Below are 12,415 nucleotides of genomic sequence, written 5' to 3'. Positions count from 1 at the left end.
ACCAGGACTGGGTGGCCTGTATTTCACTACTGACACCTTGTGGCAGGAAGAGCAATTGCAATGGGGAGGCTCAGTCATGGGGTCTAAAGCAGGCTCTTTGCCTGTCCCTTTCCCCAAGCATTCTGATTCCTTTGATCCGCGTCCCAAAGGCCATTCTATATCAGAGCAAGGAGTTCAAAGAGGGAAGAAAAACATTCTTCCAGAGGGTGGTTCAGAGTCTCAAAGACATTTTATTTTCAAACAAAACCCCTTATGACCTTGTATGTCTTGGCCATAAAACAGGAAACACAGATTAATTAATTACATCTTCAACTAAATGCATTAATTGGATGGATAGATGCAGCATTGCTTATACTTATTTTTATGTTTTATTTCATATTTTTATATTTCATTTTTTTTGGTTGAACAAAACTGACTAACATGATTAGGTGAGAATGATTAAAAGGGAAACTAATTCATCAAAGCTTAGAAGAAATAAGTGTGGAAACTAATTGGTATATTGGGTGATTTTATGCTCACCCAAAAAGCTTATGTTTACTCTCACTACTTGCTCAGCCATTGCTACTCCAGGAAGGCGGTACTCAGCTGCAATCTCATTTTACTGTCATATCGGCTTCTAGAATCTTCCTAAACACTGACTATTTTTTTTTTCAGCAAGATTTTCCGGCTCTTTTGAACCAATGCCATCAAGAGTATCTCACAGTCAGACTGATTAATGAATGTTTTTATCTCTGTCTCTGAGTTTCCTTTCTTAGCATAGCGTTTCAATCTGCAAGCATTATTTTTATTTTTTTAATAGTTTGTTTCATCTGATCTGCCTGTAATCACTCTTCCTCAAATTCCATCGACATAAGTACAAAAGTTCAAGTAAATTAAAATTTCCATTGCTTCTTCAAAAGCATGAAGCATAATCTGTAGTTTTACTAACATCATTCTAATCCCCAATTTCTGTTAATCGAGGATTTTAAAAAAATCAATCAACAGGAATTAAAGGGATGACTCTGGAGTTTAGGATAACTTCAAGCATTGTAGGGCTGGAAAATAGATAAAACATTAAGATTTAAAGTCAGTTGTTAAGATAGAATAGTGCTAGTTTCAATGACAACTTTGATACAGCAAAATGAAAAGACAACAGAAGTAACTATTCAACCAAATCACTTTTACCCTCCCTCCTTTGTTCAAATCCAGCCAGACCCTTGATCCAAGTGACCCGTTAACTAAGCTGCTGTTTTTGTTAACTATAGAACAACACAAAAGGAAGGGTCTGGTTGCTTCAAAATATTTCTTGGAATTCAACTGATAAATATCAGCAGTGAAACAAATGTACGTAGAATATATTTTACACTATTTAGCATGAACAGTTCTGGTCATCAAATTGAATTTGAAAATACATGGTCTTTAAGCAGTGGAAGCACCTACAATATTCAGGGTTTTTTGTTGTTGTTGTTGCTTTATGAAGATATTCAAACCATTAAAAAAGAAAAGCATTCTATAACCTATTCAATCATAAGCTTAGTGCAGACACAGATTTGTGAGTCAAAAGAAATATCAGGAATTGTCACAATTACCTCCTCTCTGCTCCATTTTTTTATTTGTTGGAACTTTCTTTAAATGGATGATTTTGATGTGGAAATGGAAAATAATTTAAATGATAATGCGTTCTACAAAAGTGACTCTACCTCAGTGGCATCTGTGACAAGTTCCTCATCCACATTGACTCTCTACCCCATTAATACCCTCTCATCTCACTGGGGTATTTTCGAAATAGACCTTGCCGGCAGTCTGATATCAGCAGGGTTTTGGTGATACCTTGATCAGGTTGCAAAATTCTTAGATTGTTTTCCCAGCCTCAACAGTCACTTTGAATGTATAATGTTATAGCTGGAAAGAATGTTATGTATCTAGCACGAGCCTTTCATCCCAAGTTTAAAGAAACTGACACAGATTTTCAGTGACTTACTCAAGGTCAGTCAGAAAGTGAAGGGCAGACATGGAGCTAAAATTCAGCTCTGGATTCCTGGACTCCCCCCCCTCCCCCAACACACACACATTCTAAGATGTAATATCATGGTCTCTTTGTGTCCCTAAATTTGTGGCTGTGTTCCTATTTTAAAAATATACCATCAGTTATTTGGCAAATCAAAGTTCTGGCCTGTTATATGAAACTGGATGGAAATTGAAATGCAAGGTGGACTTTAATTTGGGAGATTTGGTTTTAGTGATTATTTCTCAGATAAAGTTCAGAGAGTTGTGGGTATAACTACAGAGACCTGGAAAGGTGGGATGGGAGAAGGAAATGGAATTCTATTTGCAAATTTCATGGGGGAAAAGGTGACAAGAGAGAAGAGAAGTTCACAAAGAAAAATGTAATAAAATCTTGCATTACCATAATATCCCCCATGCCAAATGCAAGCTCCCACTCCACCTCTGGTTAAATTCCAGTTTTGTTGACTCTAATGTTTTAACTGTGCAAGCATATCCCCAGCACTGTAAGAGAAATGATTAAGGAAACATATTTCTTTTTACAGGAATTTCCTTAGCATCAGCTTTGAGGAATCCATCTTCAACTGTCAAATCTCTTTCCACTTGGTACAAAAATATGATTCATATCCCATTACATAAACTGTATTATGTTATAAATGGATCACTGTTTTCTATATGGCTTTTTTGAGCTATGAAAGGATCTGGAGAAGTCTTTTCTATTGAGTCTGAAATGTGCTTTCTGTAAAGGAAGGTGAAGGAAAACATTTTAATCTTATGGAGGGAAAACATAAACATAGTTTTATTATACATTATGAGCTGGATATCTTAAAGAATAGAAACAGGCTTACAGATACCTATCTATCAATAGTCTTCCAAGGGAAGGTGCGAGAGGAAAGGAGAAAAGAAAAATAACTTTATACTGACGGTGCCACCAGGCAATGAAGTGGCATCGGGGTCCTTTATCTAGGGCTCCAATCTGGCCACTCCTCTTTCTTCCATGAAAGATTTCACAGATGCAAGTGGCTGAAAGAATGAATGTGGAATACCTAGAGGACAGATGTGATTGTGAAGAAAACAATATTTTGTCCTTTGGCAAAACATCAGAAATAACCATTTCCAATGATTTAAAACAGGGTGGCAGAGGGAGGGTATCAGTGATTATTGTATAAAGAATAATGCTGAGGCAAACAAAGACATACATCCAGCTCCACTACCATATTTCATGGTAATGATACATATGTACCCACTTTCACCTGCTGTAATGTTGTTAAACTCAGGCACATTCCTCGCGGCTGTCATTGTAAAGTGTCACTTTCCTTCTTCACTTGCCTTCAGCACTTAGGCACATTCCCCGATTCTGATATATGATTTCAAACAGAAAATGATTTCTGGGTTTAACCAACTACCTTTAATTAGAGATCTGGAGTCATTGTCTTTCTTATATAATTAAATCAACCAATAATTTGTGGATATTATAAGTACTAATATTTAACATAATTTGTCTGGAAAGTCATTTCATTGAACAATAATACAAGTTATAATATGTTTCATGATAATACTAAGACAGAGGGGAGCTTGGGAGGCTCCATTGGTTGAACATCTAACTCTTGATGTTGGCTCAGGTCATGATGTCACCGTTCATGAATTCAAGCCCTACATGGGGCTCTGCACTGAGAGTGCAGAGGCTGCCTGGGATTCTCTCTCTCTTCCTCTGCCCCTCTTCCCCACTTGTGTTCACTCTCTAATAATAATAATAATAATACCAAGACAGAATACATTTTAATAAAATTTTGATTAACCATTCAAAAACATAGAAAACGTGTACTATAAATTCTCTTTATATATTATATAAATATAGACTCAGTATAAACATTTTAACACTGTCAATTTTATTTGTACTTATTTATTATTTATTTATGTATTTTATATGTTTTGATTTTTATCAACATAGAATTGAGATGTAGACAATACCTTCCTTTATTCAAGCTAAATCTCATGTTATTGATGGGATCAAACCCAAAGAATATTCTTTTTTTTAAGTTTATTTAGCTTATTTATTTTTTGAGAGAAACTGAGACTGTGCAATCTGGGGAGGAGCAGAAAGAGAGGAAGAGAGAGAAAATACCAAGCAGGCTCCATGTTGTCTTCACAGAGCCCACACGGGGCCCAAACTCACGCAACTGAGATCATGACCTGAGCTGAAACCGAGAGTCAGATGCTTAATCAACTGAGCCACCCAGGTGTCCCAAGCCCTAATAATATTCTTATTTTTAAGAGCTTTGGGGGAAGACATGCTACAGTTTTCTACAATAACCTATTCTACAAAGTAAAAGCATGTTAATTATCTCCAGCTTTCAAAACCTAGTAGATTTTTTCTGTACAAACTAAGTGTTCAAATATACTTCTTGATATTAACTGAATTTCTAAACTAAATTCAGTCATTCAGATTTTATTAGACCTCTTAACTCTATTTATTTGTTCATTATTTATTTGGCTTTTACATGGTATAAGGAATTGCCTCAGCTGTAGGTGTCTAAATATAAGTAAGACAGAGTTCTGTGTTCAGTTCTGTAGAGAAGAAGACAACAAATCAGCAAAATATAGTCCCTTTTGTCAAGGTCTCTGTCAGGTAGATGTAAATGGGGTTCTTCTTGCCAGCTGGAGGGTTCAAGGGAGGCTTTTTGGAGGAATTGGGGGAAATAACGTGAGGAGCCATTAAGTCTCAGGATTCCTGGACTCTACAATGAACATGGAACAAAGATCAAGACACTTAACTGTAATAACAAGAAGAATAAAATAAGTACGTTAATCAAGGGAATATGAAGTAGTAACATGGAAACTCAGAAATGCGTCGAATTCTGAAGGTGGGGGTACAAATTATATGAAAACTGGCATTTCAGCTGAGAGATAAGTAAAGAAGTTAATGTGTACCTAGGAAATAACTATCAATGGTACAAAGCAGATTGATAAGAGGTCTACTCTCCAGGGAGCCTGGAAGACCATGTTGGCTGTAGAACTGATCAGGATGGAGTGACAACCCCAGGGATTTGAGTTGCAGAAAACTCTTCTTGCTTTAATTTATTCCATCTCAGTGTAACCTTCAGAGTGTGAGCAGCAGGGGCCGAAGGCAGCAGATTGACTGAGATCTCAGATTCTCATTTTGAGTGTTGACGAGTAAGGAAAAAGGTTTTCCCTTCGTTGCCTAGTTTCTTACTGGCTTTTCTAAAGGAGCCCCTGCTCCCTTCTGGATCCATTTTATTGAGTCTCACCCAGTGCTCAGGCCACTAAAGCCACACCTCCTCTTCCTTTCTCAGATTTGAAAAAAGCATTCCTCCCTCACGGTTGCCGTACCTGCTGTTGTTTTAGCCTAGTTTGTACTTTTTTTCAACTCTCAGATGGACTGTCTTCATTATGTGGGCTTCAGTTCAAATGTCGTGAATTTTCTCACAAAGGCCTTCCTAAAGCAATGTTCACTGAGGTCCTCCTTTCCTACAGTATGACCTGTGTTGTTATTTACCCACAATCCTGCTTTACCCCTTCCATGCGTTGCTCACTATGTGAAATCATCTGGTTGGTTGGCTTACGTGTGTGTTTATTATGTCTGCCCTGTCTATGATATAGACTCCTTGTGGGTGTGGCCTTCTCAGTCTTGTCCACCATGACCAGTGCTTTGCACAGAGTGGTCCTTTGATAAACTCACATTGGATGAATGAATAAATTAAAATTTACTCGGATGAATGAATAAATCAAAATAAATCCAACAGTCTCAAACCATCTTTTCTTGTTAATGAGAGAATTCAGGCCCTTTTAGTCTCCCCTACCCCACCACACTTCAAAGATGTGAAAATAGATTGGTAAGCATTTCCAAGTTTGTTTGTTTGTTTGTTTTTCTCTTTTTTGTTTTGTTTTGTTTTTTGGTTACTTTTTAAGGCCAGTCAAGTGAAGCAGTGGCAGTGGAGAAAGAACAAAGAAATCTGTAACTGGGTGTGATCAATTAATTGTAAACACTACTGGACTCCGGAGTTTTTATAGTGTTCTAAATATACAATTTTGAAAAATGGAGTTGAATTCAAACGATGGAAATGACAGCATAATGGCTTTATCTAAAGGCAAAATAGCTAATTAAGATTGGGCTCTAATGAAGCCAGTGAGGTGCCCCTTAGAAATTCAGGAGCAGGAAGAGTGTTGGGGCCCTCTCCTTGCCCAGCAGCATTTGCTGCAGTGACTTGTCAAAGACATCTGTGAGGTGGGCATGCTGGGCCCTCTCACACCACCCTGCTGTTCAGCACCCTCCCTCTTTGAAACCCAGGCAGAGGCAGCTTGCCCCAGGCCTGGGTACTCAGGGTCTGTGGAGACTGTGGCAGCACTCTTGGAGTCCTTATTTCTTTTTCTTGGAGGACAGTGCACATCCAAATAGTTCTATGGTTCTGTGCTGTAAAATCCAAGAATGTAGTGGTCTTCATTCCATCCCAACTTTCATGGCCCCTTAGTTCAAATGGGCACTGTCTCTTCTGGCATGATTCCAACTCTTTTCCCGGATTCTGTTGAGATGGCCCAAGGTCTCTTGATCGAATGATTGTTCAGCCACATCTAGTGTTCTCTTCAGAACACGACTTCTCATGCATTCCTATGTAGGCTCAGAATTTTCCAAGTCTTCAAGTTCTGGTCCCTTTTTGCTTAACAATTTTTTTCTTCTATTCATCTCATGCTTTTTGTATGTGGCTAGAAGCAATCAGGAAGCTCGAAGCTACTTTTTCAAGACTGTGATTAGAAATCTCTTCAACTAAATATCTCAATATCTCATTCCATTGCTCACAAGTTCTACCTTCCACAAGACACAAAAAAGGGTCCAGCCATGACCTTTACCACAAAGACTGTCTTTCTCCCAGTGTTCATTAGCGGGCTTCTCATTAACATCTGATACCTTTCCACACACATTCCTCATGTCTGTATTTCTAGTCTGCACCCCAAAACTCTTCCAGCTTCTATCCAATGCTCAATTCTAAAGCTGCTTCCTCACAGCCAGGTATTTGTTACAACAATATCCCAGTTTTCTGTAGCAAAATCTGTCTTAAATTTCTCTGGCTGCCCTAACAAAATAAAGACCAGCAATTTTATTTCTCACAGTCTTGGAGACTGGCAAGTCCAAGAGCAAGGTGCCAGCATGGTCAAGTTCTGTTGAGAGCAGTCTTCCTGGATTGTAGAGAGCCACCTTCTCACTGTCTCCTCACATGGCAGAAATAGAGCCAACAGTTTCTGGTGTGTGTTTTTATGAGATCACTAATTCCATCAGATCATGGCCTTACTTTTCTTTAACCCTAATTACTTACTAAAGGTCCCATCTCCAAATACCATCACTTTGCAGGTTAGGGCTTCAACATAGTTAATTTAGCAAGAGGACACAGATATTCAGTTCATAACACCAGTCAAACTCAATGCCGTGTTCTACTTTCCACCACCAAACACATTTGTCTTTTTGTGCTTTTTTATTATTACACTCTGAATTGAATGGTAATGATTTGGGAGCAGGGAGGAATGTTAGTGTCACATAGCCATGCATTCAGGTTCCGCCCCTGCCATTAACTGCTGTGAGGTGGGGTGAGTTGCTTGTGTTCACCAGTGTTTAGATTCCTCTTCTGGAAACTGGGAATGCTCCAAGCTACATCACACTGCTGTTTAGATAATTAAAAATAGTATATGCAGAGCAGATGATAAATGTCATCTATATTGAGCGTTATCAATAACAACACAACTCATGTCTGACCCAGTCCTCCTTTCAGAATAAAAATGATTTGAAATCAGAGATTTTATCTATAGAGCTGATATTTGTGTCTAGCATCTAATAATCAGCTTCTGGAAATGCATGTATATATTGAGGGAGGGGTTAATTAAGGAAGATTCTTAGACAGAGAGGGGCTATATCCTTGAATAGGACTGCAGGCCATGTGAAAGGGCAAACATGGTCTAAGGAATGAGTAAAGCTGGCTGAAGACAGGCTGCCTTTATTATTATTATTATTATTATTATTAGTGAAGTGTAATGAACATAGAGTATTATGTTAGTTTCAGGTACACTCTTCAACAATTCTATACATTATGCAGTGCTCACCATGGTGAGGGTAGTCACCATCTGCTACCACACAATGTTATTACAATCTGATTGACTATATTCCCTGTGGCATACATTTCACCTCTGAGACTTATTTCTTTACTGAGGGTCTGGCCATGCACTGCTCATTTTTGCTCAACTGTCAGGAAAAACTTAAGGGCTGTTTGGGGGAAAACACATTGACTTTGCTAGCCGAAGTCTTGCCTTAGGTATCCACAAGCTATACAACCCTGGGCAGGTCACCCACACCTTTCTTTGAACAACAAATACAAACAACATGAGCTAACAGTGCATTCCTCATCAGGTGGATTATATATGGAAAACGGCAACAACATTGTCTGTAAAGCCCCCAGATGCTGTCTGGCTTCATTTCTTTAGAATGATCCTAGATACCTTTGACAAGCCTGTTTACTTACCCAGAGGGAGTAAGATACAGGGAACCCACTTCTGTTCTCTTATTATAATGGCAATGGTTAAAAGGGAGAGATATTTTTAAAATACATTTCCTTCAGAATAACAGTGCAGCAAAGACATGATACAGTCCCAACTACTATAAGGATATATATTTTTAACTTTATTTCTTTATTTTGAAGGAAAGAGAGAGTGAACGAGAGCAGGGGAAGGGCAGAAAGAGAGGAGAGAGAGAATCTCAGGCAGGTTCTGCACTGTCAACAGAAAGCCCGATGCGAGGCTCGATCCCACAAACAGGGAGATCATGACCTCAGCTGAAATCAAGAGTCAGACGCTTAACTGACTGAGCCACCCAAGCGCCCCAAGGATATTTTCATCTCACAGTGATAAATCCTTAGGAGACCAATGTTTCCAATACTAAAACCTTCATAATGATTTGAAATGAAGAGTGGGCATCAGGAGACAGAGAGTAGAAACAAGAGAATGGAAGTAAATCTTCATTTTGGAATATACAGAATTGAAACAGGAATAAATGGGCAGGATAATGAAATCCAAGTCGACTTTGCCACATGCTTTTTAAGTAAAGGGAAGGTATAAAGATATAATTTCCAAAGGTCTAACCTCAGTAGTTGGGATGAGCCTTGATAGACTATCCTCATAGGCCACCACCTGCACTATCCATCATCAGGATCCACTCACCCACACTTCATCTAACAAGATGACATTTAATACAAAATAAGAGTGATGAAGGTCGCAGGAATTTGTGCAGTTTATTATTGGTGTCAAGCCATATTAATTTAGCCTGTGCTTGACTAAATTTTGCTTAGCACAATTGTGTCTCTAAGAAAAGGGTTTTTACTATCAAGTATCTTTTCAAATACAGACTCTTACTGAAAGGGCCAGAATGGCCATAGATCACCTTGACCTTTATGGGAGGAAGTGTCTGTTCACAGAATATGATCCATTTTTCTTTCTTTAGAAAATTATGATTAATTTTCTTCTATTTCAAAGGGGATTTTTTTTTTTCATTTTCATTTTTAAGGGAAATTCAGTCTTTGGGTCTTTTATTTACTTTTTTTTTTTTAGTTTTCAAAGTGAACTCACCTATGTCATTGCAGGGGAATGAATTCAAGAGACTTCACCCCTTCTATCCAGTAAAATCTTGGTTTGCTAGCATAATTCACTCTGGAAACATGCTTATAATTCAAACCATTTGTATAGCAAAGTGAACAACCCCATAGGAAATAATGGAAACTCAGATGATTTGTTCCACAACCCAATAATATTCATATAAAGATGAATTCAATACTGTAATGTACTATAAAATAATAAAAAATACAAAATATAAAGAAAGAAATAAATCAACCTGCACTTTCCTCTGAAAACCTTCATGGCTGGTGTGAGGGAGACAAGAGAGGGGAGGGTGATTGTGCAGGACGACTTGCGCTCTCACTAACGGAATCGCTGCTCTTTATCTGCTCAATGGAATCCTTTTCTTTTTGTGCAACTTTAACAAGGAGCTTGTCCAATGACACCTGCTTTCACCTCCTGTTGAGGATTATGTGGAATTGTGACATTGCATTGTCATTAAACAGATTCATTGCTCTTGCACTGCTACAGTCTTATTTAGGTGGTGCTTTTCTACAAAATTCTGCACTGATTCCCACATTTTACATGTCTCCTTGATTTCATTTGAGGCGAGGGATTCCTCCACCTTTTTCTCCTCCTCCTCTGCAGACAAATCTCCTCCATAACCTCTTGCTGTTCCCTCTCGTGATACAACAGTTGGTTGAAACGTTTGGATGCCAGTGGTAGGCACCTTCCAATACTCTGAAAAATTGCTGGTTTCTGCTGAACACCTCAGCCTGAGACCCAGCATTCAAGCATGGGAGATAATCACTCATAATCCCACAGTGAAGGAGAGACAGGAGAGAGAAGAATCATTAGCTCAGTTGTGATCACTGAGTTGTGATTGTGATGCCGAATGTCACATACTATTCGTGTTGCAAGACTTCGTCCATTTATTAAGTTAAAACTCATTAGAAATGTTTGCTCGTCTTGTGGAACACTCGAAGAACAAGTTAATCGTAATCCAAGGTTTTGCTCTATTTGTGTTGATTTGATGTGTGAGGTTCAGGGATCTCCCGGGAAGGCAGCCACAGATGTGTCACAGTAACAACCCCTTGAACCTGGGTAAAATGAGGCAGAAGACAAGAATCCCCACTGACAATAGTGCACTCGTAAAGAAGTCTGAACTGATTTTTAAAGCAGCCTCCATGTCCAGTGTGGGGTCCGACACAGGGTTTGAGCTCACAGCCCTGAGCTGAAGACCTGAACTGAGATCAACAATAAGAGCTTAAGTGACTGAGCCACTCTAGCCTCCAAGGGGTCTGATTTGAGGGAGAAACTATCCCAATAAAAGAAGAGTTTAGAATAATAAGCTGAATTCAGAAACAGAATATGTCATTTGAGGGGCCCAGAGGTTCTGGAAGAGAATGGTGCGGTTTTGTTTACTTGCCCCATCAAGACAGCATCGTCACCCCCAGCAAGCACACTAGGGACCCACGAGCTGCGTGTAAGTGGGGTACCAAAAACAAACAGCTTTTTCCTTCACCTTCTAGTGCATTAGTTCTACTTTTTTACAGGTGTTTTTTTTTTAATTCTTTAACCTTTTTTTTGAAAGCTTATTTATTTTGAGAAAGAGGGGGAAGGAGGAGCAGCGAGAGAGGAAGAGAGAGAATCCCAAGCAGGCTCTGCACTGTCAGTGTGGTCCTGACGACTCACAACTCAGAGCTGGAACTCATAAANAAATAATTGAGTGGGGGTGGATATCGGTCATCATCTGATTGGCAAGAGACCGTGCAAACTTGCTTTAACCTCACCAGGAGTTTTCTCGACTAGTGCGCTCAGAATGGCTCCCAACGATAAACCATGGGATCATGGCCTGAGCCAAAGTTGGACGCTTAACCGACTGAGCCACCCTGTCGTGCATTGATCTGAAAGCCTCCTTGCAAGGAGACACTTGTAACAGATCAGTATGAATCCGCTTTTCCTTTGAATAGTGAAAAGTCAGCTCTTATGGCCAAGATAGCATAGGCTTTGGTCTGAGTGAGGGTCGGAGCAGGAGACCAGCGATAAAGAGCAACAGCGAGGACTGAGGCCGGGATGGGGTGTCACCTGCCCCACCCACCCATCTGGACAGAGTCACCCCGTGAGAACTCAGCACAGAATCAGCCAGCTGCTGATTGTGTCAGAAACGCATAAACATTCCCTATGAAAGGCCCGACAGTTAAGTGTTTGGGGCTTTGCAGGCCATAGATCAGGTCATAATGACTAAACTCCGCTGTTTTAACGCCAAAGCAGCCATAGGTGACCCATAAACAAATGAGGACCGCTATGTTCCAATGAAACCTCACAAACACTGAAATTGGACTATCGTATAATGGGTGTGTTGTGAAGAATTATCCTTCTTTTGATATTTTTTCAACCATTTAAAATTGTAAAACACATTCTAAGCTCAAGTGCCATCCTAAAACAGGAAGTGGGCTGGATTTGATCCAATGGCTCTAGTTTGCTGAGGGGTGCTTTACATCATTCACAATCTCATCTCATTAAAAATCGTAATAGTGAACCCCCAAAACATCTACTGTTGATAGAAGCCTATCAATTTGTGGCTCCTCCTCTGAATTTTGTCTTTGTGGTCCCTACTCAAACCTGGTGGTGATGCTCCCTCAGTAAACTGTCACTTCCTGAAGAAAGGGGCTGTCCTATTCATATTTGTGTCTTCTGTGTCTGGCACATTGTGCACCCTTTAATTGTCTTTATAATTTATGTTTATGTGAATTTATGTTTTCTCCCTTTTCGAGAGATTTTTCTCAAGTTATTTTTCTTTTAAATGTTTATTTTGGGGGGC

This window comes from Crocuta crocuta, unplaced genomic scaffold (genome assembly GCF_008692635.1).
Source record: "Crocuta crocuta isolate KB4526 unplaced genomic scaffold, BGI_CrCroc_1.0 scaffold5, whole genome shotgun sequence".
Lineage (NCBI taxonomy): Eukaryota > Metazoa > Chordata > Mammalia > Carnivora > Hyaenidae > Crocuta > Crocuta crocuta.
This window is presented reverse-complemented; position numbering follows the sequence as displayed.